Source organism: Rhincodon typus, chromosome 2 (assembly GCF_021869965.1).
Source record: "Rhincodon typus isolate 14 chromosome 2, sRhiTyp1.1, whole genome shotgun sequence".
Lineage (NCBI taxonomy): Eukaryota > Metazoa > Chordata > Chondrichthyes > Orectolobiformes > Rhincodontidae > Rhincodon > Rhincodon typus.
In genome coordinates this window covers 113,238,832-113,259,541 of record NC_063333.1, presented here as the reverse complement: position 1 = coordinate 113,259,541, position 20,710 = coordinate 113,238,832, and positions in this window count along the sequence as shown.

Sequence of the window (20,710 nt, the reverse complement as noted above, 5' to 3'; positions counted from 1 at the left end):
AAACTGTTTTAACATCTGTTTGATAAACAGGATGCTTTTTGGTCACAAAAGACAACTGATTACCTGCAGAAGAATTTAAGGAGTTAATTGCAGGAAAATCAGTGTCTTAAACAGACAGCTAACCTCTGAATGTAACAGGGAACAGGGGAGCTACTTCTGATAAGAAGGCAAGGTACTATCTTGAGGTCTCCAGAAATTTAATGAATGCTAGGGATGAAAGAATCTATTGAATCATCAAAATTGTCACACCATAAACATGAAAGAAAGAACATTGTATAAGAATCCAACACCAGAACAAGTCAGTAGCAGAACTTTAAAGAACAACACTGCATGAGAATCAAACCCTGGACAATTCCAGAGACAACACTATTGGTGAAATCTTGGCCAGATTCCTAATTAATCAGGTAATAGTCAATTTGAGTTGTGAGGCTTAACTTGCTTAATTGAGGGTTGCTACATGCAATGAAGTTTAAAACATTTCAGTACTGTGAGATTTCGTAGTAAGTAGCTGAATTAAAGGTAACTTGTGTTGGGTTTATCCAGAACATGCCATAAAATTCCTAGCCTCTGACCTGCTCTTTAGACTACAGTATCTGTATCACTGATCCTGTTAATTTTCAACAGTATCTCCATGATATTGATAGTTGTAGTGATGGTAGTGATGTTATGGAGAGATTGTTAGATTTTCTGTTCTTGGACATGTTCATTGGCTGGCATTGGTGACACAAATGTAATTTGCCATTTATCAGCCTAAGCCTAGATGTTGTTCAAGTCTTGCTGCATATGGATCCATAATTTCAGTATCTGAGAAGTTATGAACGGAACTGTAGATTGTACAATTATCAGTGAACATCACTAGCTTCTGACCTTATGATGTAAGGAAGGTCATTGATAAATAACCTTAAAGTGATTGGCCCTAGGACACCACTTGAAGCACGCTGCAGTATGGCCCAGAATGAAGAAATTGACCTTTAACAATCACAGCCATCTTCCTTTGTGCTAGATATTTCTGTGACGATTGTAGAGATTTCCCCTGATTTCCACCGACTCCAGTTCTGCTAGTACTCCTTGATGCTGTACCAGGTTAAAAACAGATGTCAAAAAAAGCTTCAGAGGGAAAGAACTATGGTACAAGCTGAACTGTAATCTCCTGGTAGTTATCTCAGACTGTGAAAATGATAAGACATAATAGACTTCAGTCTGGGCGGGAATCATGTTTTGAGTCTTCCCCTTTCAAGAATACACAAGAACATTAAAAGCCAGTTTAACTCTAGTCTGTGTCTAATGATGAACTGTGGTGTTCATGTGTGCAAATGAGCTCAAGTGTAATAGTTTGGTTTGAGTACTGTTGTGCTGTGAAGGACACCATCAAAGAACCACCCACTAGTTACATTCCAGGTTAAAAAAAACACTTATTTTGACTGCTAAAAGTCAGCCAGCCAGCCAATAATTTAAAATGAAACAGGACAAAAAATTTCAATATACCTGAAAAACCAAGTATCTCAAAATTAGTGATTCAACTATCAACATTCACTGTCTACTCCTCACAAATGAACCATAGACATTGATCTATATTTCCTTTGTTTCATTTTGACTCTTTTTTCATTTTTAATCTATGTGTATATGTGTTATACTTTTTCCTGTTTACTAACTAATAAACTCACTCATTTATTAACTCAAGAAAATCTGTTTAAATTGGCTCCCTTTAAGACACAAATATATTAGGGTCTGGGAGAAAGGTATCCATAAGAAAGAGGATCCTTTGATAGTAACATCATACCAATACATACAGTGATGAAAACCATTTTGTTATATGCAAACTGTTCCATAAGACATTGTTCTGTGAAAAGGTAACGCTTAAAGAATAGAGTTCCAAGATGTTATTACTTTTGACTGTTTCAAAACATTAGTTACGTTCAAATCTGCCTAATAGTAGATATGGGTCTATTGAAAGGGTTTCAATAGGTTACTTGAGACTGCTTAGGATTGCTGAAGGAGGGTCCAAAAAGGTGACAGGTAGTGAGAATGGAAATCAGTGTATATGAGTGTGAGAAAGAGGGCAACAGACTCCATGTTACACAAAGCTGCTGTTAGCTGTTCTGCTAAAAGGAACACATCTACATTGGTTTTGCATAATCAGGATTGAGGGAAGCCCTAGGGCTGTTGAATAGTTATATGTACTGTGGTCTCTGAGAATTTCCAGGAGCAGTGAAGGATTCAAAAGAAGCCTGCACACAATTAATAGTTAACAACAACTAGACTGGTTAGTGGTCTATAGAATACACCCAGTAGTGTCATCATTATTGTGGTAGACTCCTTGATGTTTTGGTCTGTCTTGGCAAGATGGCAACAAGTTGCTTCATTTGGAGCTCCATTCTGCACACCAGTTCCCTTTCCTTTTCCTTTCTTTTTCTCTTCTTCTTCTCTATCCTTTCTGTAGTAATTCTATCCCCTCAACACCAACCCCACCCTTTTAACTACCTACCTAAGGAGTCAGGAAGGAGTTGGGTCGCGATGGGGAACCGTGTGGAACACGCGGGCCATGTCCCGCAGCAACGGCTAATTGAGTGTGGGCTGGAGTGACGTTGGTGGATCAAGAGTGAGCCAGTTCGATGGTGAGAGGGGGCTGGTGAGGCAGCGGTGGTGAGAGCAGGCCAGTGGGGCAGCAGCGGTCGGAGGTGAGAGCAGGCCGGTAAGGCAACAGCGGTCGGTGGTGAGAGTGCATCGGTGAGGTGGCAGCTGTTGGTGGCGAGCGGGGACCAGTAAGGCGGCAACTGCAGTGAGAGCGGGCCTTTCGCATGGCGCTGGTGGCCTCCTGGGTGTCCTAGCGATTGGAGCGGCGCCTGCACCATTGTGGAGATGGGACTTGGGACTCTGAGATCTGGACTTTTCTTTTTTGCTTACTTACCTTTTGACTCTGTTAAATCTTTTAATTCTGGTTTTTGTAACCAAGTGGGCACCAGTGAATGGCAACTTTATGCACCATTCGCTGAACTTACATATTCCCCTACTTAGTACATGTGATAAATAAATATATCTAAATAATATCATGTTGCCAGTACGAAGATGTAAATTGTTTCATCATTTTCTGTGCTGCCTTCATGAACAATGAACCCAATATAGGAAACCCTCAAAACTGGCAATTCATATTGCTACCAGATTGTTGGTGTTTCAGGAACTTCTACCACTGTGACACCTCTGACCTTGCTCTATGCAGACCGGATGTTGTGAATTTGATGTAAATGATCCTTGTAATTTGCTGAATCAAAAACTGTGCAGACTCAATTAGACTGCTTTGCTACAATGTTTTTTCTAACAATGAGGGGGGATTTTTTTTCTTATAGGCACTCCTTGCATAGTTTATACTTTACAACTTGATGTTACTTGCCCTCAGATAATACCACGAAGAAAATTGATTTGGGGATCCTGTAGTCATCCATGTGAGGAACGTGGCCTATGTTGAATCTTCTAGAAGTCAGCTCCACGCTGTTGAGTCCAGTGAAATGGGAGAACCTTTTGATGGGATTTTGTCCTGCCAAAAATACTCATGATGAATCTTCAGACATCAGCGGTGGAAGCATTCCAAAGCCTTGATGTAGCACCTGGGATGCTATGCCATACAGATCCTGAGCACTTTCACACATAGCATGTTATAAAATATTCATTTCTGATCCTAAAATGTGTCAATTTTGTTAACAGTGTTAAGTATAGGAGGAAATGTCTGTCAATAAATAAATACGTTCCCCTTAAATGAAGCATAAGAAGAATCCTAGCTGGCTTGCTACAGTATATAATAAAGTAAACAAAACCATCCACAGAATGTTAATTGAAATAGAGTTGTCTTTAGCAACAACTGCTAATAAGTCACATGACCCATTCTAAAGAATGAGTTCTTGATCGCAAACAAGAATGAATTCTTGATTGAGAATGCCAACAGTTTATAAAAAGAAATGATGGCAATTTTTCACCAGGTTCCAATTTTGTTATTGGAAACAAACCCTCGCTGTCAAACTGGTAAAATCAATCTATCCAATAAAGTCATATAGTTGAAGGAGGAAAAAAAAAGTCACATGTGCCTGTATTAAGAAAGCCAAGGCTGGCGAGCTGGCAATTCTTTTCATAAATAAATTAAACCAAGTTTGATGCCTTATGTAAAGCATTGCTTATGTTAACCCTCTAGGTTTGCCCTGTATCATATGTATTAAAAGCTAATCTCCTGCAAGCAATCTGGAAAAAAAAGGTCATAGGGTAGTTTAAATAAATTGTGTTTTTGGCATTTTCTTTGATCATAAGTATTATTAATTGTGATATTTTAGAGATTATTAAACAGGTTGTTTTACAGTTCGAAGTGGGAAGTGTTAGGATGAAACTTACAGCAATACATCTAACAGAGTTGACTATTTTTGCTTCAGATGATGCAACCGCATGGCCCAGCAAACCACCACTCAACCATTACAATCAAGTCAGGGGATCAATCCTGGTTCAATGGAGAATACAGGAAGCATGCTAGGAGCAGCACCAAGCATACCTAAAGATGAAATGTCAACCCGGGTAAAACTACCAAACAGCATAAGCAGAAAATGATAGAGCTAAGAGATCCCACAATCAAGACAACAGATCTAAGGTTTGCAGTCCTGCCACATCCATTTGTGAGTGTTGGTGGACAATTAGTGGACAGTGGAGAACTCGCTGGAGGAGGAGGTACCACAAATACCCCCATCCTCAATGATGGAAGAGACCAACACATCAGTGCAAAAGATAAGGCTGAAGCATTTGCAACAATCTTCAGCCAGAAGTATTAAGTGGATGATCCATCTCCGGCCTCCTTCAACGATCACCAACATCACAGATGCCAGGCTTCAGCCAATTCGACTCACTCCATATGATATCAAGAAACAGTTGGAGGCACTCAATGTTGAAAAGGCTATGGAACCTGACAACATTCCAGCAATAGTATTGAAGACTTTTGCTTCAGAATTTGCCACACACCTAACCATGCTGTTCCAGTACAGCTATAACACTGGTATCTACTCGACAATATGCAAAACTGCTCATGTATGCCCTGTGCATAAAAAGAAGGAGAAATCCAACTAAGCCATTTATTGCCCCATTAGTCCACTCTCGATCAACAGTAAAGTGATAGAACGTGTCATCAACAGTGCTAACAAGCAGCACCTTCTCAGCAATAACCTGCCCAGTAACACCCAGTTTGGAATCTGCCAGGGCCACTCACTTCCTGATGCCATTACTGATTTGGTTCAAACATGGATAAGAGAGCTGAATTCTAGAGGTGAAGTGAGAGTGACAGCCGTTGACACTGTGCTATCAAGGAGCACTAGCAGAACTGGAATAAATGGGAATCAGGAGGCAAATTCTTCACTGGTTGGAGACATACTGGCACATAGGAAGATGGTTGCAGAGGTCAGCCATCTCAGCTCCAGGATATCTCTGTAGGAGTTCCTCAGGGTAGTATTCAAGGCCCAAATATCTTCAACTGCTTCATCGATGACCTTCCATCCATCATAAAGTCAGAGGTGGGGATGTTCCCCAATGTTTGCGCAATGTTCAGCACCATTCATGACTCCTCAGATACTGAAGCAATCCATTGTTCAAACGCAAAAGATCTAGTGACAATATCCAGGCTTAGTGTATCTCATAGAAACATGTAAAATCCTGATGGGACTGGACAGGCTAGATGTGGGAAAAATGTTCTGATATGGGGAAGTCCAGAACTAGGGGTCACTGTCTAATAATAAGGGGTTAGCCATTCAGAACTGAGATGAGGAAGAATTTCTTCACTCAGAGAGTTGTGAACCTGTGGAATTCCCAACCACAGGAAGCTGTTGGGGCCAGTTGATTAGGTATATTCAAGAGGGAGCTGAATATTGTTGCTATTGAGGCTCTTGTTGCTAAAACGATCAAGGGGTATGGACAGAACATGGGAATGGGATACTGAAATTGCATGGTCAGCCATGATCATATTGAATGGTGGTGCAGGCTTAAGGGGCTGAATGGCCTACTCTTGTGCCTATTTTCTATGTAACATTCACACCACACAAATGCCAGGCAATGACCATCTCCAATAACAGACAATATAACCACTGCTCCTTGACATTCAATGGTGTTACTGTCACTGCTATCAATATCCTGGGGGTTATCATTAACCAAAAACACCACAAAGATACAATGGCTGAAAGAGCATGTCAGAGGCTAGGAATACTGCAGGGATTAACTCACCTCCTTATTCCCCAAAGCCTGTCCATCATCTACAATGCACAATTCATGTGTGATGGAATTTTCTACTCCCCACTTGCCTGGGTGGATGCAGCTCCAACAACACTCAAGAGGTTTGTAGCATCCAGGACAAAGCAGCCTGCTTAATTGGTGCCACATCCACAGATGTTCAGCAGCAGCAGTGTGTATTATCTACAAGATACACTGCAAAAATCCATCAAAGATCCTTTGGTAGCACCTTCAAAACCCATGACCATTCTATCTAGAAGGACAAGGGCAGCAGATACATGGAAACACTGCCACCTGCAAGTTCCTGTACAAGCCACTACATTTCTGAATAGGAAATGTGTCACCATTCCTTCACTATCACTGGGTCAAAATTGTGGCATTCCCTCCCTAAGGTCCTTATGGGTTTACCACAGCACATGCACTGAAAAGATTCAAGAAGGCAACAACACCTCAATGGCAACTAGGGATAGGCATTAATGCTGGCCAGCCAGCGACACCCATGTCACACAGATGAATAAAATAAAGTCACAGGGTAAATTTTAACCTAACCTCTATGTGGCAGAAATGGGGCCAGAAGTACTTGTTGTGTTGCAATCTATTGATTCAGCATGCTTCCCCATTCCTGCTTGAATTGCACCATCTTCCAGTTTAGTGGTTCACTTCATGTATTTTGGCTTTGATGTTGTTAGTATTACTGCTGAATGAGAGTGATGGTCTTCCTTTATTTGTGCAATCCAAATATCATTTTGTGTAGTTCTTTTCTCATTATCATAGAATCCCTACAGTGCAGAAAGTGGCCATTTGACCTATTGAGTCTGCATCAGCCCTGCGAAGAGCATCCCACCCAGTCCCACCACACCTCTCCCCCACCTCATCTCCATAGCCCTGCATGGGTTTTTTTTTAACCATGGCTAAACCACCTAACCTGCACATCCTTGGACACAAAAGGGCATTATTTTTTAAATATGCCAATAACTATGGTAGTCACATGTGTTCATTCTCACTGATTTGGGTAAAAGTAATGCTTTCTAGTTCCTTTTGAATGTTATCACTGAAGTTTGAACAAATTAAGACTGTTGTTTTGTTTTTCTGGCAACTGCACTTTCTGATTTCCTGTCTCTGATCAAACCTTCCCCCTCATACCAAAGCCGACCAGATTTTTGCTCTGTGCCTGAAATTATACCAATAATTTCTTTTCTTCTTATTTTTTATTCTTAATTTTACTCTCTCTGTTGTGTCGTTATATTTTGGCCTAATGTTTTGCTGTGGTAATAGAACTTTGGCTTTCAAGCTTCTGCCCCAATATAACTCCGCTTGTTAACATTCAGTGTTGACCTGTTTTTCGATAAATCTAAATCCCAATGAGTGTTTTTGACTATTAACAACTTCATGGCTTTGTAAGTCTTGTAACTACTACCCACCTGGAATAGTCACCTATCATTATCAAGTATGACTCCTCTTGGAAGTTGAATAAGTCTAGTCCCAACCTTTGCAAAGGCCTATTTAGGGGATGAGACCATTGGTATCTGACTATTGATTGCATATGTAGGACAGGGTGAAATTAAGTTCTTTATTTCTTTTGAAATGCTTAGTCGGTGGACAGAGTGTTGTGCACAAGACCTAAATTTAGTATTCTAAAATGCCCTCCAATGAATTTTATTTTCAACTTTTTCCGTTGGGGGTTTTGGCATTACCAGCTTGTGATTGAAACTAGAGGATGGTTAAGTGCTTCCTTTGATCATGATATTTGCTCTTTTAGTTGATCTATTAGACATAGCTTTCACCAATCGTCTGGACAGACTTCTTCATTTAAAGGTTTTCTACATCTGCTTGCTGAGTTCCTTGAATTTCCTGTAATTTTTTCTCTGAAACTGGTAAAGAAGTTGTAATTGCTAATAAAAATGTATCTACCTCTCCAATAATGACTAAATAGCCTGCTTTAGCTTGATCCATTGCACTTCTGGATAGTAAGTCAGATGTAATCTGCATCTTCCCCAGTACGTAGATAATCATGTATTCATAGGGCATTAACCTGAGGACACTTCATGGCATTTTGACCATCTCCTTGGAACGTAATAACATAACTAACGATTTGAATCCTTTTCAGTTTGAAATTTCAATACCATCAGGTAAGTAATCTTAGACTCCGCGTGTTTAAATGTTTGCAGCCCCATGTTACTGCTAAAGCCTCCTTCTCTTTAGTTGTTTGGTATTGTTCTGTTTCAGATAATAGATAGAATGACATTTGCCAAAAGATTTCATAAAGGTTGTATGATTACAGCCTAGTTTGGAATAAATTTCCCTACCTAGTTGACCATTCATAGAAATGCTGAACATCATTGACAGTCTTTGACTGGTGAAATCTGCCTATTGCCTTTGTCTTCTTAGGATCTACTATGTTTGCTCTCTGGCCCAGCTATGTAATTCTTGTCTTTGCAAATTGATGCTACTCGCTGAGCATGAGACCTGCATTTTGTAAAGCTCTCAGAACTTCATGATATCTATTTTATAGGTCATCTATGAGGATATCATCTAAATTATGATAAATTATGCTTGTAAAACCTTCCTGAAATTGAGATATTCATGTTCAGATATTTCTGGGAATGATGATATTCTAAAAGATTTGTGGTTAAAACAAAACTGCCTGCCTGAATGGCATGATAAAAGTGACTTGTAACCAAAGTTTTTAAACATGGAAGAGAACCAATCTGTGATTGGAGGAGCAGCTGGGAAGGTAAGTGGCTATAGTGAGTGACCTGCTGGGATTATTGTGAGTGGAGTCCAGGTCTCTGATATTGCAGCCAGTTGCTGGATCCATGCCTCATGGATTGCTACTAGGAGCCCAAGCTCAGGCCTCAGGGATTGCTGCTAGGAGCCAAACCCATGTCCCAGGGACTACCACCAGCTGTCAGACCCAGGCCTCATTGGATTACTGCCAGGGGTTGGGATTTGTTTTTTTTCCACCTGGAGTCAGGGCCAGACATTGTCGATTGCCATTGGGAGTCACATGATGTTGGCTGAAGAGGATAGCGAGGACAACAGGAGACCAACCATGCTTTAATAAAGCCATTGGATCTTTTATGTGCACTTGAGGACTTAACATCTCATCTGGGAGATTGCAACCCCTTTGGAAAGATTGCATGCTTTTATCTTCAACTCACAGCCTTCTGTTGTAAAAAATGAGGGTGTTACCACTGAGCCAAAGGTGTTGCTCAGAGTGGTACAATTTATGCACTCTGATTAAGACTTTTTGATGAGCTGGAGAAGTTTCATGTTCAAGGCTTGTGCAACATCATGTATGCCTCATAGCTATACCAAACGGAAAAGCAAAAGTAATGGTGTTAAAAAATAATTTTTACGTTACTAAACAGATATACAATCTTCCAGTTGATTCCAGGGAAGAGCCTACTCAAAATAGAAGACAGTGATAGAGCCAAACACCAAATATCCCAAGGCACTTGAACATGGAACAACACATAACCAGCTAACAAAGAAAAGAGAAATTTCAGATAACAGCATGCAGTATATGTCAGGTTGATCAGAATATAGATGGATTAAGGTTTTTGGATTGTCATCACTACTCACTCATGACCTCAAACCATTCCCATTCCTAAGAGAGACAGATATCATGGGCAGAACCTTCACAGGTCCATTGGGCAAGCCTTAAAGTTCGGACGAGGAAACATTTTAAGTAAGTGGGCTTTGGATTAAGGGACAACTTATTCTACATGATCATGTGTTCATTTGTGAACTGATTTGGGATGTTTCCGTGATCTTCCAGGTGGCAAATCATGTCACCCGCTCCATTTATAGAGGACAATCCAACAGGGGAATGGATATGGTTGCCAGTGGCTGTCTCTGGGCAACCCCCTCTCCCGGCTTCCTATTTTAGCCGCCTCACTTCATCGAGTCACACCCATCAGGTACTATAGCTGCTGCTGCCAGTCCACCTATAGACGGGCTTCTGCTCCATTAGGGTGGCCTCCCAACTATAGCCATTGTTTAAAAAAAAAGAACTGCAAACACTGGAAATCCAAAACAAAAACAGAAATTGCTGGGGAAACTCAGCAGGTCTGGCAGCATCTGCTGGGAGAAAGCAGAGTTAATATTTTGAGTCTGATGACTCTTCATCAGAACCCACCTCTGAAAGTGGCAGTGCCTACCTCTGGCAGTGTTGCTGCCATCTTTCCCTATGATTCAGCTGCAGCCTTGATGACCTGCAAGCCATCCTTAATTAAAGTGTGCATGAGGGGTGTTGTCTTCCCTGATCCTGTCTGGGAAGATTCTGCAGGGTTGGGACCCAAAAATGGTCCTGATTCAGGCTTGTGATTCTCAGAGCAGAACTGAGATCTACAACAGAGGGATACCATTTGGGTATATTCCACACCCTGTCCCACATTTAGGGAGGCCGACACTTTGACACATCGTTGAAAGCTGCAAAATCAATTATGGTGTCAATGGCATGCCTGTTTCTTGAATTTGGCAACCAAGTGTGGGCGCAGTGTGAGTGATCTGAGCACCTGAAGGTTGCATAAGAACACACACTTGTTTTTTTTATGAGACTAGTATCCATGCTAACTGTTCTATGATTAATTATTGTGATCATTTAACTTTTAACTAGACTTTAAGCTGTTAAGTATCTTAGCATTACTCAGTTAGGGCTGCATAAAGTCCAGATTTGGGTGTGATAGTTCGAGATTCAATTGCTGAATTTATGTGGGGCTATTACAGCTGGTCATTAAGGCAGAATATATGATGGACTAGATTTAATACAGCATGGGGTTAGAGGTAGGGTGGATGGATGGGGTAGTGGGTAGTTGGGGGTGGGCCCTTGTTAATCAGGCACGTGGTGGGCTCCTCTCTCTCAACTCCCACCCCATGTTCCCCATTCAAAAATATATCACTCTTTTTTGGTATAATATTTCTCTGCAATTCCTGGGCCTCCCGCAGGTGTGTTGCCAACAACTACTATCATTCATGTTTCCATTGATGAACACTGGGGAGCTCTTGGCCACTGGCACCTCTGCCAACAGCATCCTGAATCCCATGGAAAGTCTATGGTGGCCACTTTATGTATCTGAAGGGCTCTCAATAGCATCATGGCCTTCCTCATGGAGCTGCTGAGGTCTCTCTGCCAGATCTCTGACCAGTGCATATGACACTTACTAATCCTAGCTGGATTACAATTTCGATTCACGAAAACCTTTAAGTCAGAAAGGAAGGTGGAGACCTGACACAGCCCACTGTGGGTGTGACATTGTAATCTCAAAATATTGAGAAAGTTTAGAGTCTTTTTTATAAATATTTTACAGTGATTAGGACAATGGTTTTATCATTGGCATCACTCTCAGTATTGTAATATGTGGGTTGAACTGATTAGTTTGTGAAAATGGGTTAGAATTTGAAGACTCATCTCATCTCATCATTTTTTTTTTCCTTTCCAGTTTTGTCCTTTTTAGGTTTTTTCTGTCTCTTTCCAAATATCGATTTCCCTTCCCCAGCAAAGAATCTAAGACTACTTGAATAATGAGACAAAAACTGTGCTGGTATCTTTCTGATTCTTTGTAACAAAACCCAGCAAATGTAGAGTTGCTATAGTCTTACTAAACAATAGAAAGACACAACTGGGGGTGGTTTAACCTGAGGGTCACAACACCTCAGGTGAGGGGAGAGGTTGAGAAGGAGAAACCTTCACAGTAACTTCATCAGGTGTGGGTGTTGAACCCATGCTGTTGGCATCACTCACTAGCCAACTGAGCTAACTGACCCCCAAACTGAATTTGTGAAACACAGCAATATTGTTTGGTGTTGCACATTGAGGAGAAGATTCAGGATAATCTTCAAATGAAAGGAAATGAGAAGGTAGGGGATAATTCCACTAGGACCTATTTGCCAATATAACTCAATCCCCATTTTAAAGTAGTAAATCCTGTCGCTATTTTTACGTGATCTTTGAAAAAACTTATGGCAAATTGGGAAGCAGAGAGTTCATCCTTACATCAAGATTTTTCTGCAATGCAGCCTGAAGAACTAAGATAAAAATTTAAGGTGTTAGGGCACTAGTGGCTTAGTTCCAGTTTATGATGATTAAATAGATAGTTTCCATTATTCTGTGGATTTAGGGAATTACAATGGGAAATGTCAACACCACCATTACAACAGCTGTGAGATTGTGAATATAGATCTTTCAGCAAGAAATATTAGACATTAGTGATCAACAGAACTCCTGTATCCACGTGCCACTATCCTTCAACATGACAGAAAGGGAGAATGTGCAAATCTCTGCATTGAGAATTAGCTCTCGAGGCATTGTGAGTAATTTACCATAACATGATGGAGATGGAAATGAGTTCATCCCGGGGCCATTTTGAATTGTCAACCCCTGGCTTTCCTCAAAAGCTGTCTCCCTCGGGTGTTCAGGTGGGGACAGGGGATTTGGGTGGATGTGAACATTTTTTGGAACTCACAATAAACGTTTGAAAATCTAACCATCTGTACACAAATATAAAATGAAAGGAAACATTATAAATAGGTATATTCTGTTTCTGTAAATTAAATAAATACATTTCATAAACCAACTGAAGATTCTTTTTTCACCAAAGACTATCCTGTTTCCTACTTCTATCAAAAATATTTATTGTTTCACTCAGCAGAAATAGCATATTTACATTTGAGCTGTCTGCTGGTTAAGGTGAGTGAGCATTGACTGAAATTGTGCAACCCACATGCTATCTGATCTGTTTATATGTATTGGAATTTTATTTTATCTAATTAGTCAGCTGCCAAGACATTTACTCAGAGGCTGTGTGCCATGCTATTTTTGTCTATCTGATAAGTTGTTTATATCATACTTGATGTTTACAGCCACAGGAATTCAGTGTCAATCTACGTGGCAATTTTGATTTTTAAAAAGTGACATGCTTAGTTCTGATGGTTGCTGCTTTCCAGAGGTGTTCTTATCATTGTGGCTGCACATTTTAAGCATGAATGGCATCATGAATTATGTATGAGGCTGCTTCTTAACCTTTCTCACTGCCAGCAACATGCTGGAAATACAACATGCTATAAAGTGTAACTGTAAATCCATCACACACACTTTCATGCAGAACATCATCTTCCTTCAGAAACTATGCCTTAAGGTACTGGTGAAAGTGTAGTTCTCTAGCTCCATTCTCCGTGCCAACTACAGTCCAACATTTGGATAGAATCTTGTGATATTTTGGCAAAGTGTCTGAGTTTCATGGAGGGTTTCTGTTTGTGAGGCCTGGTGAGTTTTCTCACACAAATGACCCAAACACACCTCATTAGCTACCTACCTCACTATGCTACCATGCTCATCTGACACTAGCCTGATTCTACCACTCACTGTAGTCAGAAAAACTTGCCTCTGCCGGAATCATAGAATCCCTACAGTGTGGAAACAGGCCCTTCGGCCCAACAAGTCCACACCGAACCTCAAAGCATCCCACCCAGACCCACCCTGCTATAACCCACCTAATCTACACATCCCTGAACATTACAGGCAATTTAGTGTTATCCCAGAACTGACAATCATGCCTCGAACTAGATCAATCTTTAAAAGGCCACTGTGCAACTGGATAAGCACGAGCAGCCTGGAGCTGCCTGGACATGGCAGAGAAGGGGAAGTGGGCACCCTGCTTTGTAATGGATGGGATATTGCAAAGGAAGTCCATTCTCAACCCCCAGGACCGTCAGTGGACGGCACAATACTAGACCCTGTCAGCTTGTTTCAGGTTACAACCTGGATCAGCTCAGTCTCAACCGTCTGGAGAATGTACAGCCCCACAGGATGAAGCGTCCACCAATAAACCATATTCTACACCACATTTCACATGTCAGTTTAATTAGGAGACCATATTAAAAGTTCTCAGATGAGTGTTCCTCCTATTTGCGAGTTATATTAACTATGTGGAAGAATATCTGTTGTTGACTTGGTATTTTCATTTTGAAAATGCTGGGGATTTAAATCACTTCCTATTATGACACTAAAACAGACCCTTTAAAGCATATTTAAACATCCTTCATAAATTCCTGACTCCCACACTGAGTTAAGGTAGTTGGAACTGTGAAAATGTGGTCTATTTGAACTTGACACTCATTTCAAATGGGGTCCTGCATTCCTACCCTGACAATGATGAGGGTGCCAACCCCTTTGAAAGATCAGGTGTTGAGTACTCCCTTCTATGATGCTTGCAGATTGTCAAGGTCATCTCCTTACCAAGTGCCCAGTCCCCTTTGGTCTGCAGGTCGGTTTTCAGAAGGCATGGGTAACGTGTGTCCCATTAAAAATCCGAAGAATAACATTAACAAGCTGTAGCAAGTTTAATTGGCTGCAATTAGGAGGAGTGGCCCTCTTCCCCTGCCTCACCCCTGTGCCAACTAATACTGGAGTCCGGATCACTGGAAATTTTCACACTGCCCATCCCCCCACCTCCCACCTCCACACTCAACTCCTGTGCCTTTGCAAATTCAGCTCAGTCACACCTCCTGGAAGCGGTTCAACAGCCAGCATCTAGTTGCTGATCTCAGTGAAAGAGAGAGACACAGTCACACTATTGATGTATCTAGCCATGTATCAGCATCATTCTAGTTCATGCAGCACCAACAGGGGAGACCCAATTTTGTCTGTAGACCTCTGGCATAACGTCCCACTTATGCTACCAATTGTGAATCTAAAAGCAATGGCTTTTCTTTTGTAAATGGAAAATACTATTATGATCCTTTGCCATTCAAGTTAATACTAGTTTCTGAGGAATTCTTGCAATGAGGATTTCAGAAGTCATGAGGAAGACAATTTAAAACTGACTCTTGGGAGAAGTGGGTTATCCACTCTAAAATATGAAAAATAACTGCTGATTCCCCAAATTCTATCTGGAAGAGCATACTAACAACTATGTTTGTCAAGAAATTATTTAGAAGACCTCCAAGTCTTTTAAAATAGGTTGCATTTGCTGACACTAAGAAGCATGTGCAGTATACTCTAGAGCGTCGCTTGTGCATGCGCCAGTGACTGAGATTAATTTTAAAGTGTCCGCATATGTGTCTTTGTCACTTGTCTGGCTGCCAAAATGAAAAAGGCTGAGCAAACAGATGGAGGGAGAAGTCATAGAGTCATAGAGTCATAGAGTTGTACAGCACAGAAACGGAGCCTTCGGGCCAACTCGTCCATGATATTCCTAAATTAATCTAGTCCCATGTGCCAGCATTTGGCCCATATCCATCTAAACCTTTCCTATTCTATTACCCATCCAGATATTGTGCCACCCTCCACCACTTCCTTTGGCAGCTCATTCCATTCATGCTCCACCCTCCGCATGAAAAATGTTACCCCTTAGGTCCCTGTTAAATCTTTCACCTCTCCCCTAAACCTATAGCCTCTAGTTTTGGATTCCCATACCCTGGGAATTCACCCTATCCATGCTCCTCATGATTTCATAAATCTCTATAAAGCCACTCCCCAGCCTCTGATGCTCCAGAGAAAATAGCCCCAGCCTATTCAGCCTCTTTGTATAGCTCAAATTTTCCAACCCTGGCGACACCCTTGTAAATCTTTTCTGAACTGTTTCAAGTTACACAACATCTTTCCAATGGCAGGGAGACCAGAATTGAATGCTGGCTTCCAAAAGTGGCCTAGCCAATGTCCTGTACAGCTACAGAATTACATTGTAACTGCTATACTCAATGCACTGATCAATAAAGGCAAGTGTACCAAATACCTACCCTGTCTACTGGCGACTCTACTTTCAAGGAACTATGAACCTGCATCCCAAGGTCTCTTTGTTTGAAACACTCCTGTATGGGGAGAGGGACCCGTTCTCCCTGCCCCTCATGGACCCAGTCAACCCCAGTTTGTTCTCTCACCAACACTCCCACATCCTGTCCATTCTTTCACTCCCCCATTCACCCGCCTGTTTTCTCCCCTCTCATTCTCTTCCCTAACCACCATTCATTTCTTCATCTCTGATCACGTTTGATTCTTGTTTCAAACCCCAACCCGTTCTGTTCACATGCACAGTACAGATATCTGCGCATGACACAATGACATACTGGAACTATGTACATATGCATTGCTGTATAAGAATGTATGCACAGTCACCCCAAAGTTCTGATTTTACTAGACACTGCCTTTAAAATGCCCAGCATTTCAAGTGTACAGAAAGAGCACTGATATGTTTTACCTCTCACTAACCTATTTATATTTGCCTTGCACAGGAATTTAAAGTGACTCACTTACTGTCCATTTGAAATCAAAATGATTCATCTACAAAATATAAGATCAATTGTCTCAGCTAGACTGACCTGCAAATTATCTGTGATTCATGCAGGTAACTAAGAGAAAGTTTTCTAAATACTGAGAAATTGTGCACTTACTATCAATGATTTTCCATCTGTTAATTTAAACCAGGGAGCACTGAAATGGAAAATCTCCCTTTGCCTCCGCAAAGGATAACCATAGCAACATAATGTCAAATTTCATCCTAACTCTTACCTGTTTTTATAATTTGTTGGAAGGTGCTTTTAAATGAACCATAAAATGAAAATTCAGCCAACCTTCAATAAAGCAGCTTTCCACTATTTTTTCTTTGGAATTATTCTCCGTACATCTACACTTTGGCCCATGGGTTTTACTTGTGTATTTGCCACTCTCACACTCGTGTTGATCTGTTGAAAGAAAGCTGCTCATACTCATATTGATGCCCAATAGCAGCAACTTATAAATCTAACTCCGCAAATTAATTTTCGAGCACTTTGCAGCCAAAAAGTGTGATGTCTTCTCCAGAACTGGGAATCTCACACCACTTTGGGTTCATAGTTTAACAGCAGCTCAGTAAAAACAATATTTTAAGAGGTCTTGAGCTGGGACATTCAAAGGCCTGTGAACATTTTGTTCTTCATGATGTTTCACTTTAGGAGAGAATTGGTGATTTTTTGATTAATCTTAATGGAATCTCTGAGCTGAATCTTACAATTTCTGGTTAATTCCAAGTTGTGTTGATTTGTGTGTGGGCTTTTTGCTGTGAGGCTTAATGAGTTTTATCATTGTATCATACCAAACTCACATCAATATTTAGTTACCCCACCCCTATGGTGTCTGTCACGTTTGTGTTTGTTTTTGTCTCATCTTATCACATGCCTTTCGCAGAGCAACTCATCACTCAGCAGATATCTGCCCAAAGACCAGCATCCCTTGCACCCATAGCATCTTTGAAAGGCCGCTGTGCACCTGGCAATCTAGTGTTGCCCTTTACCAGCAGCAAAATGGCACAGCAGCCACAAAGCCACACTGCCCACAGCACACACATAGACACTGTCTCACACATTCAATGCCATTCTCTAACCCTCAACACCGTTTAATCGCCATGCCACACACTCTACAAAGTGCTGGAAAATAGGAGTAGAATAGCTAGGAGTAGTTTTTGATCGGCAAACTTGATGGGCTCAAAGGTCATTTTCTGTGCTATATACCTCAAAGACGCTAATTACCTGTTCCCTAGACTCATCCTGACTGAACACCCTTAAAATCAGTGCTTCTCTATCCCCAAAGCCCACTGTGGAGCCCAATCTTGTCATTGTCCAGTCGGGGAGCATCATATCCAGGCAAGCAAACAACTATAAACACAAACGTGAGCTTTTATTTATAGAAAAGATAAGAGAACAGAAATTAAGGCTACAGAGTCTGAATTGCAGCTCCATAACGCCAACTGGATTCAGTACTTTGATTCTAAAATATTACAGTCAAGAATTGCTGCATCCAGCTCTCTTCTAATGAACCAGGTGTCAATGATGTTCTGTCTGGTGTATAGCATCCATTGTGCAGAGCTGTCCCAGCCAATGTCAGCTTTCTCCGCCCCAATGTCCTTATCTTCCTCGTCAGAAGAACATTTCCAACATTGGCCAGTTGCCTGCTCCAATTGTGCAGACAACAACCTGCCTGGATGATGAGACTTTGTCTGGTCTTTACTGAAGACCATCATTCCCCACTCCCAGACTGGTGCAAGCAATGGAACTGCATCTTTGACAGTCCTCAATATGGCCCTGGTTGAGGTGTGGGTGGAATTCTATCTGAGCGAGTATGGGTGAGTGCACAATGGTGTCATGAATTATTGGTTGCAGTGGGTGGTGCTTGTCCCCTAGTAAACAGCTTGCTCATGAGAGTGCTCCAGAATGTAGAAGCTGTGCCAGCTGCCAGGGTAAAGGGCACACACATCCAGGAAGCAGTAACAATGATTATAGATCATCTGAATATTAAAGGAGTGGAACCCCTTTCTGGTGACGAATTCCATGATATTGTGATATGACTCTTCTGAATGCCACAGCTGCACAGTCCATGGTACCCCGCAGCTGGGGGATACCTGCGTTCCTGAATTTTACCGTCCAGGCTGCAACCTGACCTGGGGAATGAAATAAACCAGTACAACATAGCACAGTCACTGTCGATCACCCATCAGTCCCAGTCACATAGAGGTTCAGTGCTGCAGTGGAAGGGGAAGGCCTCCCATTCCTGCAGCCCTTGAGTCTTGGGCCAGCATTCAGTGCAGTTCTATTTCCATCTCTTAGGGCATAGGGACCTTGTGCAGCATAGCACCTCACTTATCCCCATGAACTTTAGTCCAGGCCAGAAAACCCTAGGACACCTGCACAACCCTAGCCTACCTGCACACCCCACACTTCCTGAGGATCCTTGTAGTTGCAGCCTCTCCCTGAGTTGAGTGTTCCTTATCCTCCGCAGGGCCTGCTGCTCCTTGCTTGCTGTCTATCAGTCCTGGTCCTTCTGCATCCATATTTGCCTTCTTAGGTCGGCAGCCACAGGGAATACCTATCACCAGTGGCAGGGCCCATCACTCTCAGTGGAAACAACCTCAGTTGGGCACAGAAGAACCAAAAGAGCTTCTTAGATCTCAGAACAGTAATTATTGGTGCATCTTTCAGATGAGGGTTCAGTACACTTCACCGCACAGTGACATATGCTGGTATTGGATAATGGGGAATATATTTGATTTGATTTGATTTATTATTGTCACATGTAGATAGGTACAGCGAAAAGTTTTGTTTTGTGCGCAGTACAGGCAGATCATAACATATAAAGAACAGACCAACGAATACAAAATTACAGCTGCAAAGAAGGTGCACAAAAAGCAAGATTAACATTAGATTTGAAATTTGAGAAGCCTATTCAGAAGTCTAATAACAGTGGAGAAGAAGCTGTTTTTGAACATGTTGGTACGTGTATTTATGGTTTTGTACCTTCTGCATGATGGAAGAAGTCAGAAAAGATTATAACAGGGTTGGGAGGGTCTTTGATGATGTTGGCTGCCTTTCCAAGGCAGCAAGAAGTGTAGATGGAGTCAGTGAATGAAATGTTGGCTTGTGCGATGGACGGGTCTGTGTTCGCAACTCTTTGTAGTTTCTTGCAGTCCTGGGCAGAGAAGTTGTATACCAAATCGTGATGGATCCAGATAGAATGCTTTCGATGGTGCATCTGTAAAAGTTGGTGAGAGTCCTTATGGGCTGCTGAATTTCCTTAGCCTCCTGAGAAAAAAAAAGAAGCATTGTTGTGCCTTCTTGACTGTTGCATTAATGTGGGTAATCCAGGACAGATTGTTGGGAACTCGATACTATCGACTATCTCCACCTCAGCTCCATTGGAGGGCTTCGCCCTCCTCCTTGCTTCCTGAAGTCAATGATCAAGTGTTTAGGTTTGCTGATATTGAAGGAGAGATCGTTATTTTTATACTGCACTACCAAGCATTCCATTTCTTTCTTGTATTCTATACTCTACATTGGACATTCACATTTCTGGCTATGTACTCATGTAAACCTCTTGGTGATCCCAGCTCCCCATTCCTTTATGCTTCCATGTGGAGGGAATGGCGGTGATCACAGTCGATAATCTCACTCCCACAGCCTACTGCGTACTCTGATATTGTTCTGAACTCCTCCCATTGAATTTGCATTAGTCCCCCCAATCATCCTTATTTCTATTTCACTAAATACCTCTGCTTTCACCCACTCCCCAGCCTTGACTCCCCTTCATCCCCAGTTGCCTGTTCAAGCCCCCTTTGAACCCACCTCAAAGATAGATGAATGGACACCAAGGACTGTATTCACCCCAGATCTCTGACCAACCTCAACGAGAAGCCCCCTAGATATGACTAACCACAGCCCTGACCGCTGTGTTTGCAGCTCCCTAAATAAACATGGAGAAATTCCCTGACTGTTGCTGCAGGCTCTAAAGGACTGACTACTGAATGCCCCCCAGGCTGAACTGGGGAAGATTTTCTGAACGCGACCATCCAAAACAGGTGATTCTGGCCAGCCCCTGGGCTGAAAGCACTGGGACCCTCTGACTGACAATGCCCTACTTCATTAGACTGAGTCCCATTGGTTTCCAACCTTTCAACACCGACCAGCATTACAAGCACCCTGAGTGTACGTCTGTGCTAAA